The sequence below is a fragment of the Lepidothrix coronata genome, unplaced genomic scaffold (genome assembly GCF_001604755.1).
Source record: "Lepidothrix coronata isolate B3197 unplaced genomic scaffold, Lepidothrix_coronata-1.0 Scaffold31, whole genome shotgun sequence".
NCBI lineage: Eukaryota > Metazoa > Chordata > Aves > Passeriformes > Pipridae > Lepidothrix > Lepidothrix coronata.
This window is the reverse complement of record NW_016690211.1, coordinates 2,914,613-2,929,195: the sequence shown is the minus strand read 5'-3', so window position 1 is coordinate 2,929,195 and position 14,583 is coordinate 2,914,613. Positions and strand designations below refer to the sequence as shown.

The following is a 14,583-nucleotide window of genomic DNA, read 5'->3' as shown; positions in this document are numbered from 1 at the left end:
AATCTCTTCCCTTATGATCGCAGCCAGCCATGTCAAACTTAGAGAAGCTGTTAGGGAAAATCACCATGTACTGTTCTTGGGCACTTTGCACCTCCTTTTTCAAAATTTGTCTCTTTTGCTAATTATAAATATTCTTCTCATTTCGTACTTAAGTGTACTCATGGCCAATTTATACCCACTTGTCATTGTGCCAACATTGTCCTTTAGTTTAATTAGCTTTTTGTTCTCTTTGATGTTGGCCTTTTAAAATATTGATGGAGACCAGTCATATCACCTCTCGGTCCTCATTGACGGAGGCTCTTCTCACACAGGCAGATCTCCATTACCCTGATCATCTTAACAGCCCTTTCTTTCATTCCCTCCAGTTTTGCAGTTCTCTCAGGGATATGTGACCCTACAGAACTCGTTAATTCCTACAAGGGTCTGTATTACCTACGCCAGGATTACTAACATTTTGCCACCGCTAAAAACCTTTCTCATCATGTTGTCAAATCAGAATTACCTGCCTTGCTGCAATACGATACTGTGAGCAACTTTCGTATGGGATATCTTAAACCTTCAAGAAGTTCAATACAAAAACTGAATATAACTGATGAAGTAAGTGAATGTTTAAAAGACCATTTTCATTTTCTCTACTTTGTTCAAGGGCTGATGCCAACTATAACATTAGGTAAGAGATGTCAGGAACCAGTGCTATGCTTTAACCTACACTTAGAATCTCTATTTACTGATGTTCTGATCACAGTTTAATTTTATTTGCTTGGTGTAGTATCATTCATCCTGAGGTAGGAGCTGCAAGGGCTTGGATAAAATGTCCCAATAGACAGCCTAGGTAAAGGTACTGGGGTGCTTTGCTGCCAGCTCTTCATAAGCTTTTGATTAAAGCATATTATGCAGCCATAGGTCACTTGGTTCAAAAAAGCAAACTGACAATTAAGAAAGGACCTATTGCCCTTCTCTACTGACTTAACGTGCAGTATCCAAATTATCCTAAACCTACAAACCCAGAGCGTCTTTGTGATGGTTAAATGAACGCTTACAGAGAGCCTGGATTAGAAAGCTTATCCTGCCTAAATTGTTCAGTACAGATGCTAAGGCAGATGTCATAGCCTTACATCTCTAAAATTGAAACTAGAAAAAAGCCCTGTATCTCAGTTCCAACGTGAAGGTCATCAGTTTGAAGCCCAAAAGTAGTTCAGAAACTAGTGCAGTTCACCTTCTTGAATCTACTCTGTAGGAAGCGATGATATACATATTCTTTTTCTAAAACTTAGAAATGAGACAGAGTACACTCAGTGTACTCGTTTAGAGATGAGATTTTATAGACGTTAATTACTGGGCAAGCTTGGTATCTCCTGTATGCAAGTGTAGAAGCTGCTTAAGTGCACATACTTCTTCAGTAATCTTCACCAGAAGTGCAGGTACAATCCAAATGGATCACAGGGATCGCATAATAGAGGTGTATATTATCCAAGACCTAGCAGGAGATGTAAGGTCTGAGTCTGCTTTACTTGGCCGTGGTGGGGTTGGTCTGTGTCCCATGGGAGTCATTGCCGGATCTGCAACCACTGAGAAAAGGTTCCACCTGCTAAGCCATTTGTTCCATACCTGTGCTATGGTGCTGGTACCATGCACCTTCTCAGAGACCTACATCTTATTTTAGAAGGTAGGGAAAGGAGTTAACAGTGAGACTGAAGCTCTTCAAATTAGGAAGCTTCAGAAGGTAGCCACAGGCTAGACATGAATTTTCTTGTAGACTGAGTAACAAAAGATACTGTAGTTTGATTCTAAAACAGTGATCCTAGAATCATAGAATCAGCCAGGTTGAAAAGGACCTCTGAGATGACAGACCCTCAGCACATCTGAGGACATGCTGAGGATTAATGATGTCCTGCTCTAGTTCTCTTAGAAAGTTAGTCCAAAGTTAGTTTTTTGGTAAGCCAAAAAACATGTTAGAAGTCAGTGCAGGAAAGTTCATAGTCAAAAGAGTCTCTTGACTCTTGACTCTAACCTGTGATAAACAAGGTTACTAATCAATACCAGGTGTTCCTCTTGTAATAGTATATCAAGACCTTGGAGGAAGAGTGAACCTTCACTGTACTAAACATTGCATCCTACACCTGTATAATAAATAAAGTGATTCTTCATCCGATAATGTCAGTTAAGTTGTAGACAGGACTGGCACTCTGAAGCTCTTAGAAGTACTTGCTGAGTGTCTTGTACTCTTTAACGGTACCAGGCAGACTCATATCTTTCTACCAACTGAGTTTTATTTTAGAAGTTCTGTAGCTTAGTTAGCCAGTATGTCTCTCAATCTGGGGACAGGTGTTGGACAAGGCCTTACTTTTTGGCGCTCATCTTGGAGGATGAGAATCAGATGTCAAAAAAGCAGGACTATCTCCAGGTTTAACCAGTTAAGGTTAAATTCTCTGCCTAGCCATTTATTTTGTTTGTGACTCAGGGCTAGGTCCACAAAAGAACTTCTGTGGGGTCTCTACTTCACCCTCTCAAGCCTAAAGGTTTGACTAGTGGGGAACACATCTTTTTGTTGCCAAAGTTAATGGACTAACCAAAAATGTACAGCATATTTCAAAACTGAAAAGAATAGATCTCTCCAGGAGATCTTTTCACCAGCTTTCTTTAGAAGACATTTTAAAAGTTTAAAAGTTCATTATTTTTCAGAGAAAATATGATAGTGAATATTCCATCTTAGGTAACATCAGTGGGACTGCATGCTCCATGTAAAACTCCACATACTGCAACAGACACAATCTTAACAATCTGAGAAGACGTTCATTATTTTACAACTTATATCTTTGGCTTATTTTAAAAGATATTATATGCTACAACAACAGCTACCAGATGATAACATAATGCAGCTCGTAGCATAGATACCTGCCATAGGGAAAAACCATTATTGTCTTTACTAAGTGAAATCTGTGGATAAAGACATCTTTCTTATACAATTTTCAAATATTTTATAGGAATATAAAATGCATTATTTGACAGACTGAAGTATGCCATTATGTAACCTTCAAAATTAAAGTACTACTAGAACTGCATAGCTTTCAAAACAGCATCAGTTAGAATTAAGTTTGCATTATGTTTCAACTGCTATTTTCATGTAGTTTCTCAAACAAATTCCTTTTGGGCTAAAATGGCCTAATGTTCTTCTATAGATCAAAGATCTTACCACACACACCACCACTCCCCATTTCCCATTTAAAGCAAAATCAAAGCACGTTTGTTACAGGACTATGGAAATGACAGGGCCGGGGGAGGGGGCTGTGTTTCTAACTAAAGCTTTGTTTTAATTAGGAAAACAAGTTAAAAGAATTAACTTCAAAGTTGGACCACTTTCTAGTTCTTATGTGAGAGTTAAGAGTCCAGATGAATTTAATGAAAGCTCCTTGTCTCAAGGCAAGGAGACTTCCAACTGGGAATTCAAAAGGTGCACAGGCACTTTCTGCCCTCCGTGGCTCTACATACCATTATAGAAGGGCAGTTGAGAATGGTGATATTTAAGACCACTCTGACTTCATAAGGCCATATAGATAAAAGCTTATCTTGAAGACATGCTTAGTCAAAGCTTAGTTTCACTGGGCATCAAACCCATTAGCTATAAAAAAAACAGCAGTAGAAATCCTTTGGGAAAACTAGACTTCTTAGTCAGTTTTATATAGTATTTCAGTGCTATTGTAGCAATTACAAAAGAATATCTCACATATTCCCTGTGCATTTTGGGGAACATCTAAGTAGTGGGCATCCCATATGGACTGTTTCAGGCTATTGCATACAGTTTTCCCAAGGCCTGTTTTGTATGTACATAAAATCCATCTGAGTTCAACCCCTACTCTTCGAGATAACTTAGTACTAAACAAAAAATCTTTATTGTGAAATTAATAAGAAGGAATTTCTGAAAGAAACAAATTATTTGACAGGAGGAAATAATATACTGTAATTTTGAAAGGTGGGTTGAGCTACTTGAATGCTGATGTGATAGCTAAGTGATAATGCAACATTTGCAGTAAGAGGGTTTTCATTTGCACAGTTACAATATTCAGCTGGTGAGATATGTGCTTTTATGATAAAACTTGTGGAGCCAGCTGTAGGGTTCAAAAGATCATGCAAAGAGAAGACTGATGAGTAGATTTGGTTCAGTATGATAACGAAGGACTGGGCGTAGACCACGAGTGTTACAGAATAAAGCTGTATTTATGTACATAAATATTATTATAGTACGGTATTACTGAGGCGGCAAGCGTGAGTTTGTTCTTGAAAGGTGTTATGAAGGTGGAATTTGAAGAACTGTGGGAAAGGCTTTACTGAAGTCCAGGTGGACAACATCCACAGCCTTCCCTTCATCCACTAAGTGGGTCACCCTGTCATAGAGGAGATCACGTTGGTAAAGCAGGACCTGCCTTTCCTAAACCCATCTGGCAGGGCCTGATCCCCTGGTTGTACTTCACACACTGTGTAATTGCACACAAGACGATCTGTTCCATAACCTTGCCTGGCACTGAGATCAGACTAACAGGCCTGTTTTTCACTGGATCCTCCTTCCAGTCCTTCTTGTGGATGGGCATCACATTGGCCAACCCTCACTCATCTGGGACCTCCCTGAATAATCAGGACTGCTGGTAAATCATGAAGAGTGGCTTGGTGAGCTCTTCTGCTAGCTCTGTCAGTAGCCTCAGGCGGATCCCATCCAACACCATAGACTTGTGAGTGTCTAGGTGGCTCAGCAGGTCACTAACTACTTCCTTCTGGATTATGAGAGATTTATTCTGCACCCCATTCCTGTCTACCGGCTTAGGGGTCTGACTACCCTGAGGATAACTGGTCCTTCTGTTAAAGATTATAGCAAAAAAAGACATTAAGTACCTCGGCCTTTTCCTCATCCTTCATGACAGTGTTTCCCTCTGCATCCAATAAAGGCTGGAGATTCTCCTTGGCCCTCTTTTTGTTATTAATTTATTTGTAAAAACATTTTTTTGTTATCTTTTACCATGGTGGTGAGATGGACTTCTAGCTGGGCTTTCACCTTTCTAATTTTCTCTCTTCATGACCTAACAACATCCTTGTACTCTTCCTGAGTTTCCTGCCCCTTCTTCTAAGGGTCATAAATCCTCTTTTAATTTTTTCCCCTGAGTCCTAGTTAAAGCTCTCTGTTCAGCCTGGCCAGTCTTCTTCCCCACTGCCAGCTAAGAGCTGAGAAGAGCATCTCACTGATACATCTCACATCAGAATAACAGGTTACACATGTACTAGTACAGCATCTGGCATGGACAGCATATCTGCATACTGTGAAGCTGGTTTAGCTCCCAAAGCAAGAGGCCCATACAACTCATTGGAAATGTTCCCTGCCCATGCCTAGCAGCTACCTAGGAGAGTCCAGATCAGGGGCTGGTCTGGTAGGTCAGTAATTCAAATATTTGAGCTCGAACAGTAAAAACAAGCCCTGGAGGAGGTGATTTTTCTGTTATAGATAATACTTTGGTTTATCTGCATACCCATATCTTTCATCTTTCATTGTCCAAATTTCTCTTTAAGACACATTTCTAGCAGTTCTTTCAATGACTGAGCAAATTAGACTTTATTATATTCAGTAATGTAAGAGAAGCACATTTTAGTATTACTCATCTTACCTAACTTCAATTGTCACAGTTAGACAATCTAACTAACAAGCCAGAGAGAAAAAAGCACCTAAAGGGTGATTTGTTCCATCCTTTCTTAACAAATTTTTTTTTTCAATGAGGATTATATCACTCCCTGGAGGGAGCTAAGTCCCTACTGAAACAGAGCCCGTCTTTCTGAGGAAAATAACTCTTGAACTTAAGTCATAGATTTAGAGAGAAAACTGTAAGTTGTTATCGCAGTATTTGCAGTGTTTTATGATACAGCTTTATTTGCAGACTGCAGAATCACTTCTTTATGACAACTTTTGTTTTGAAGCATAACAACAAAAGGGGCAATTATATTTGAAAAATTAAGAGGCAGTCACTGATGAAAAGCCGGTACTGCTTAATGTATTAGAACTTTCAGAAAGAGAATTAACTAAGTCTGTAAAATAACCTGTCGCTGTACTACAAACGACACGCTTCGAGATATAATGTGAAGGGCTGTGAGAAGAGCAATACCACTAGATGTCGCCATCCTTCCACCCAAAATTCATCAGCAACTGGCCTCATAAAATCTGAAGTCATGATTTGCCAGCTCTGTTGCTTTATATTGCAATCAAAAGTTATGTGGTATCATTTGTTTCTGATGGCACTGTATTTAGATAGTTCTAAAATCCTAATTCTCAGGTGAAAACCCGGTTTTGGGGTTGAGGCTAGCCCAGATTCATGAATCTAAGTGGAAACACTGATGGTTAAGTTCACCCAATAATGCTACTGCAGCTCAGTCCAGCTGGCAGTGCACTGTTGGAGAGTATGAAGTCAAGATCCTATTCCCATCTCTTCTACTGATGTACTGTATGACTTTGGCAAGCCATTTCACCTTAGCTTTTCTGTTTTCAGTTTACTATAAACACTAGTTTCCTCCATGCAGGAACTAAGCCCAGAAATGTTGTTTGTTGGAACATCTTTATCTTAATTCAGTGACAGGTATTGCACAAATGGTCTGAAAAAAATAGTCATATAGATCCAGCTGAGAAAAATGCTGGAGGGAGAGATCCACTCCCTAATCTAGACTTACTTATTATCCCCCATACTGAGCAATCACTGAAACTTTCCTGGAGTCAGAGTTGGGATTAGAGGACTTGTTGGATGTACTTAGTACAGGACATCTGAAGTCATCAGTTCCTGCTCCCTCTCATGTTGTTCAATGAATAACATTGCATTCAGGTTTAAGTTTGTAATATCATATCGGATAGAGACAGGAGCTGAATTCAATTAATCTCCTGGATAGGCCAGTCATCTTTTATCTGCTCTGATCCAGGGTGGAGTTTCCTACTTATTTTTTTTCACACTGTCTTTCACAGAAATACAGTTAAGTGGAACTTTATAAAAATGCCTCATTGACAGGATCTCTATTTTCTCATGGATAGATCCACTCATTTGGAGCTTAAGGGGAAATACTTACTCTCATCTTTAACAGGACAAGGGAGCAAATGCAACCTTCCCTGCATTTGAATTTTCTCCTGTCTTATTTTGTGAGGTGCTTTTATGCTTCAAAGACAAATGCACAGAATAACTGCACAATATCCACAACAGAAAAGACTATAGCTAAGGTAAAATTAAGTACATATATTCCAACCACAGAACCAACTAAATATATTCAAAATGGATCTACTAAGCTCTCATTTTCCCACTGGCAGTCCCCTCTGACTCCTGCAGTAATCCTCTCCTTGAGCTGAGCTCCTATATTATCAGGTATGAGCAGGTAAGACCCCAAACATGAAAGGCTCCTTTCACATTCTGATGGGAATACCATATTTTTGATTTGAAGAAGAAAAGGATTTTTTGAGCCAAATGGCCTGTTCCATTACCACTGCAGGATGAATTACTAGAAAGACAAAAAGTGACTGATGAGGAAAAGTACAAAGGTTACTATAAAAAGAACATAAACTGTCAACCCTAATAGGGATAGTGATTATATTTAATTACATATTTAAATGTTGAACAGCTTGACTTAGATATGCTTGTGTCTATCAGTATATGTTACCAATGAAAGGCTGTGCCAAACACTTTTCTTCATCCTGTCAGCACACTAGGTGACAACACAAAATAGTAGTCCACACTATTTCCCACAGGCTGTTCAGTTTGGAATGAGGCACAGGATGGAAGACAATGCACAGCGTGCAGAAAAAGCAGCAATAAACCTGAATAAGATTTCACATACTTTAGTTTAAAGTAGGCACCATGTAAGTACAATCCCAACCCATCATGCATAATTTTCTTGCAAACAGACAGGTCTAGTGTTTTACACTCTGAAATGAACAAAGCAATAATTTTTATATTCCAGTATTAGATTTTAAATGTGTTTGTAAAACTATAACAACAGGGATACTTTCAAAATAGAGGAACTCCATAGTTTTTTGTGACAAAGTTCATGAACATACACATAGGAGGTTTTAGATGAGAATGAAGGATGCAAATTGACATTTTATGAGTTTTTTTCAAGAAATCATAAACTTTAAATGAGCTCCTAAAACCATTATCTAAGATGTTCAATGGGCAGCCCTAGGGCTAACCAAAGAAACATTAACTATTTTTACTTTTTGCAGTTTTAAAGTTTACTTATGTTGTATTTTATGTAGTCATTTGAATGAGAGCTTTGGTAAAATAAATCTCATCAATTTATTAGTATCTACACCTAAGCAGGTATTTACATTAGCTAAATTGTCCAGACTACCTGTATAATCCAAGGATATTTGGTAAACAGAGTCAGTGTGGTCTAGAAGGCAATTTCTCTCTTTTTGGAGTAGACACCTACTGAGTAAGCTCTCAGCTATTCTCTGAAATGGGAAACTGTGTGTCCAGCCACCATAGCAGACATGGTAGACATCAGAGTTGAATCCATCCCTGATCACTTACACAGATAGTATCATTTCCTCAATACATATCAGGGTTGGACAAAGCTGGCTAAAGGTACTTTAGCAGTGTAGGCAAACTCGACCATTACTGTGACATGAATAAGGCTATTTTTTCTGACACAGAAATGAGGCAGTACTTCGCTTTCTGGAGGAAATGCTCTGGTCCTATGACATAATCTCCTTTGCATGCCCCTGCCCCTCTCACAGCCATCCCAGCAGCAGCTGGCTTACTTTGGGGTTGTGATTTATCTACAGCAAGAATATGGATGGGTCATTGTTCTTGCAGCAAGTGTGCAACTCTGGGCCTTTATAGTGCTGAGGTACAACCCACTGCTATAGGAAGCAATGAAAAGTCTGCATTTTCATTCAGAATATTCTGAAGTGGATTTGTGCATCATTCAGGTTTCTGAAAAGACAGTTTTCATTAGTTAGTTACTAACGAATAGCAAGTATTTAGATAAAACAGATTGCAGCTACCAAAACTGAAGGGAGAATTAAAAAAGCAACTTTGTTTTCTGTCTGGATTTTGAGACATTGGAGTCACTCACAACGCATTTTTTTAATAGTTCTCCACAATTATATGAGACAGAAACTTCCTGTAAAACACTTATTTTTCCTCAAAAGAAAAAAAAAATTAATATTTTCATGCCAGTCCAGAATGGGAATGAGTTTCAACAAATCAAAATTTCCTGTTGGAAAATGTATCCCTTTTCCCCTAAATTTAGGCCTTTACTAATGACCTTTACTAGAATGACACCTGAAATGTTATGATCTCTAATATACTTCCTTATGCCTTCACTGTACCTTTCTTTGCGTCTAGCAATTTGCACTTTATCTCATTCATTTTTCCAGTTTTCTTCTTCTCAGATGTTAAATTAAACACTGAGCCTGATTTGCTTTTTTCATTCTCACATTTCTTTCATAAAAATAAGATGCTTTTAAAATCCTGCTTCTGTCACACATGGCCTGTTATGTATCAACAAATTGTATTTTTGTTTGATTCCAGAAAAAGTGGAGTCAGCAGTTGGAACCAGACAATGTCCTTCATTTTTCTGTTTTTATTTGACAGCATGGTGTACAGGGTAGAATATTTATAGCATTTATTGTTCTTATATTTCTCTTCCACACCAAAGTATCTCCATTTCAAAATAACTCTTTGGTTTAGGGCTTTAATCTAAAAAAATACATATTCTCTTGTGATTACTTTAGTTCTACTCTAATTTTACTTTCTATTCCTTAACAAAATCTAACTCTGTCCTCCAAGATGTATCTTTCTCTGGATTTCAGAATACCTTTAAAAATTTAATTCCAAAAATGCTTTTGAAAAGCCCAGCTTCCCTCAGTTTTACTTTCTGAGTGTCTAAGCTCCCAGTTTTCCCATTCAAACAGAAGGAAATACAGCTCTAGTCAGAGTGGACGGAAAGCCTGATCTTCCTCACTACTATGAGCACGTCTAAACTTATCCTTTGACATAGATATCTTACTTTTCGGCACAAAGTCAGTAGATAGTGTTAAAATACCGACAGTAACCTGTACCTGGATTTACGTCTTACAGCAGGGAGGGCAGAGTAATGGTAGAACACATACACAGATTTGTAAAGTCAAAGGCTTTGTATTTCATAGAATCACAGAATCATTTAGTTGGAAAAGATCTCTAAGATCAGCAAGTCCAGCTGTTAACCCAGCACTGCCAAATGCACCACTAAATCATGTCCCCAAGAGCCACATCTGCATACCTTTTCTCTACCTCCAGGGATGGTGATTCCACCACTTCCCTGTGGAGCCTGGTCAAATACTTGACAATCCTTTTTCCTAATATCCATTGTTAGCCTCCAGTGGTGCAACTCTCCCGTCTCATAGTTCCTCTCATCCTGTCGCTTGTTACCAGGAAGAGGAGGCCAACTCCCACCTCATTAAAACATAGGTTTGGGTAATTATAGAGAGCAATAAGGACTCTTCGCAGCCTCTTTTTCTCCAGGCTAAACAATCCCAGCTTGTTTAGCTGAAAATGAACGTTACCCACCTTTGCAACCAACATTAACCCAGTTCTTGCCTACTACAACATTTTAACAAGGCTCTTCTGCCTGTACAGCTGACTCCTTCCTTTTTTTTCATTTCACTGCCTCCTCTTCATCTGGAAGTGGAGCAAGGCGTATGAAGTGGAGCTGCATGACACACCAGGTGTGCTCTCCAAGCAGCAGTCTATTCCCACATCATCACCTGCCAGAGAAGGTTTGTAGATTCTGAGTCTTTCTGTCCCTGTGTCCTGAGCAAGCATGGTCATTCTGGGGACCTCAGTGTGTAAAGAATTCAAGTATTTAATATTCATGTTAATGCACACATGCTTAAAGTTAGGTAGTTTACAGAATCAGGATCTAATTCTGGCAAAGAACTATGTTTTGGCATATAAGTTCTTCCTCCCAAAGAGCTATATAAAGTCTCTCTGCAGGCCTAGATTCTAAAATACTAGGGCCGATACCATCCCTGGAATTACACTGTTAAGCTTCCAAAAACACTTCTGCAAAGAAAACAGACTGTAAGCCAAACAGATGATTTTGATTATTAAGAATATGTTCCTAAAAGTAAAGTTATAGAGACTCTTAAAAAGTGCTACAGTGTTCTTAACTACAAAAACAAAATGTGAAATAAAGATAATACCCACATAAGGTTACAAATTACCTGACAGGTTTTTCAAAAGAAAGTAGAGAAATGCTGAGGGGCAGTACCCATAATTATGTTTTGCCTTCACCATCTACATTATGGAAACATTTTTGGAGATTGAATTACGTGAGACAGTCAAATCACCCTAATTTAGAAATAAGCATGAGATTAAACAAGCTTTCTGTAAAAGCTTGTTAAAAGAATAGCCTTCATTTCTTCTGTTCTCATCCTCTTTTGTTATCTCTGCTTCACATTCTCAGCACCTTCGAGATGTGCATTCATGTGTGTGTCTGTGTGTGCAAGTTTTCATTGTTATGAGGGCTGCTATTTGTGAGGCACTAGTTTTTATGAATAAAGCAGTCAAGAGTTCAGGTGCCAGCCCATCATCTCCCTCCTTGTAATAAAATTAGTTTAAAAAACATGGCACTTCAAAAGCACCTAAATTGGGATTGTGTTTATACGGTCTTTCAGATTTCAGGTTGTTTTGCGAGGAGAATGGGAACAGAGTTCCATTTAGTTGCAACTATTTGTTTTACATTTCACTGAAAACTTGCAGAAGGCTCTAAGAACTGAAGGGCAATAAAAAAAAAAGACATAAAAATAACAAGAATAATGAGAAAATCACAGGCTTTTCACAATTCTTTCTCCTTAATTTCTTCCCTTGCTCCAGGATGTTTTCCTTTTTTGATTAGCTTGTTTTTCCTTGTGTTTACCTCAGAGATGTACACAACCACATTAGTGCTGCCATGCCGTCTTTTTGCTGCTGCCAGTCCCCTCCCACCTTCCAACATGAACTCTCACAGTTTGCCAATAGCAGCCTCTTTTCTCCTTCTCCCTCTTTCTTCCAAATATTCTCAAGTTTTATGGGGGAAAAAAAAGCTTTTTAGTGCTTCATTTTATTTTCCCCTATACATTCTAGTAACAACTAATCAATTGAGCCCCTAGGGAAACTGTCATATTTCCTAGTTTTTCTGATTCTTGTATGGCAGTAGAGTATAAATATCTGTGATTTAAAAGGCTGTTCAAGAGAGCTATGGACATGATGAGAAAATGGACGGGTAAGTTCACAAACTGAGGCATCAAGAATGTTGAGCTTCTATCTGAACTGATGCATGAAGAGTCACAGTTTGGGGTTAGCATGACCCAGTTCTGCGTCACTTACATGCTGGAGCACCACTACACTGACAAATGCAGACAAGCCTTCTATCAATACCCCAAAACTGGAAGTACTGGAGACATTTGCACAAGCTAGCATAAGCGATTTCCAAATACAGTCTGCAAATGTCAGTCCAGCACTTCACCTTAACTAATGTTCTTGTCCAATGGCTTGCTAGCTTGGATGCCTCAGCGCACTAACACATCTGGACTCCATCTGGATCCAGTTGCCTATTTTCACAGGAGTCTAGATTTGGCACAGCTGTGTGGACAGAGACCTCAAATCTCTGCTAGATAAGACCTGTTTTCCCTTGAGACTGAGCCCTAAATCCATTTGTCTTCTGAGCAGAAATATCCAGAGGTGTTGGGGGAAAGAAGGTGTACAAGAGACTTTTCCCCTTGGAGAGGTAAGGGAAGGGCATACAGAGCAGCAATAATAAGGGAGAGACAAGCAAAGAGCAACAATCTGTGAAGAAACCCTCAGTGGCAGACAGGAATTGTCTGCTCGCTCCTGATGCTCCTTGTTGTCATTCAGAAAAATACAAGCATAATATTTGAAATTATGGCAAGCCCTTGATTTTGAAAAAGAAAATTAACTCTGACTTTTGCACACTCACACAGAAAAAACCTGTAGTTTATGTTTAATTATTGGGTTTTGGTGTGGGTTTTTTTGTTTGTTTCCAAGGGAACAGAACATATAGTGATTGAAAGCACATGTTGCTAAATTAATGTCCTGGAGAAATCCCAAGTGGCTTAATGTCATGCAGCCTAATTTAATTTGCATTAATAGTACAGTTTGCCAAAAAGCATTGCTGATAGTGTGAGATTTGGGGGGTGTGTGCTACTGCAAAAAGTAAAGGGATATTGTATCAATGTTTTAGTGTACTTTGTCCACTGACTCGCAAAATATATCCAGGGTCCAGATCCATGGAATTATTTATGTGCCTAAATGCCACTGTCACATTGAGACAGGGTCTATCTTGCTATATGGGGAGGTGTCTGTGTTTTGAATAATGTTAGAGAAGTGTAACAGAGACATTTTAGATGTTTGTTACAATGAATTAATCCTAGATATGCTGCAGATTCTAATGGTGTTTCCTATACTTCCAGCGGTCTAAAATATGAAACTGGTGTTCTCTCTAAAACCAGAATGAAGTAAGAGTTTCCATTGCACAGCATGATAACAACAGCATAGCCTCCAAAGGTTAGAGATTAATAGAAAAGTCATGTGTTAAAATTAGGATCAGGAGGGAAGCTGTTAAGGTCACCCTTAATGTGCTGTGATGGTGACAGGGGAACCTCTAACCTCAGTGACACACAAAAATACCTGCACAGCTCAGAAGCTTTGAGATTCACAACTGCTGCTTGTAGAAGTAAACAGAACTTGTGATATCTGGTGACTTCTTCTTCAGAGTATGAGGACAAGAATAAATACATAGTTCAATCAAATAGGCAAAAGTCAAGAAACAAATAATATTCAATAAGCAATGTCCATCAGGTAAAACAAGAAACCATAAGGGCATTGATACTAGGGGGAAGAACAAGTTAAAAAAGGCCTGTTACCTTGCAAAGGATCAGAATTATCAGAGAGAATTTGATAAAGAGGACCATAACATTTAATATTTTTTGCACTAGTTTTCATTACAAAATGATGTTTTCACAATTAATGACATCAACAGAGAAAAATTCTCAGCTTTAAGTGGGAATAGACCATCTTAATACGTTATCAGGAATTCTTAAATTTCATTTGTCATTACTGAAGAGCCACCAAACACGACTTAGCAGCCATTAGTAATTATCTGTAAATAAATTGAAGTGAATGTATGAGTAGAAGGGAAATATAGTACTGCTCTTTAAAAGATGAGAAAACAACATGTGGAATTACAGGGTTTCTGCTTCAGTTAAATTCCTAGAAAAATACTGGAGCAAATAAAAAAGCTATTCATGGTCATCTACGTGAAAACATAGAAAATACTAATAATCTATTTGGGTTTATCAAGAGCAAAAAGCCAGGGGTGTGACACGAAAGAAAATAGATGTCATACACTTGTACTTCATCTGAGTTTCTTTAGAATCACTGATGACTTAGATGATGATATATGCAAAGCTGTGAATAGGGTAGGAGCGAGAACGCAGCCTTGTTTTACACCATTTTTAATTAAAAAGGGCTCAGAAAGTGTGTTGCCATATCTGACTTGGCCGTGCTGATCCTCATGGAGTGAGATGAT

At 38.5% G+C, this 14,583-nt stretch overlaps 1 long non-coding RNA gene across 1 annotated transcript in view; it reads left to right on the top strand.

The window, feature by feature from the left end:
- The first annotated feature begins 173 nt into the window (after positions 1–173).
- Positions 174–14,583, top strand: part of LOC108495445 — a 24,132-nt gene continuing 9,722 nt past the window's right edge. Inside the window, exon 1 of the long non-coding RNA XR_001874126.1 lies at positions 174–597. This is a non-coding gene — a long non-coding RNA (uncharacterized LOC108495445). The remainder of the gene's footprint in view (positions 598–14,583) is intronic.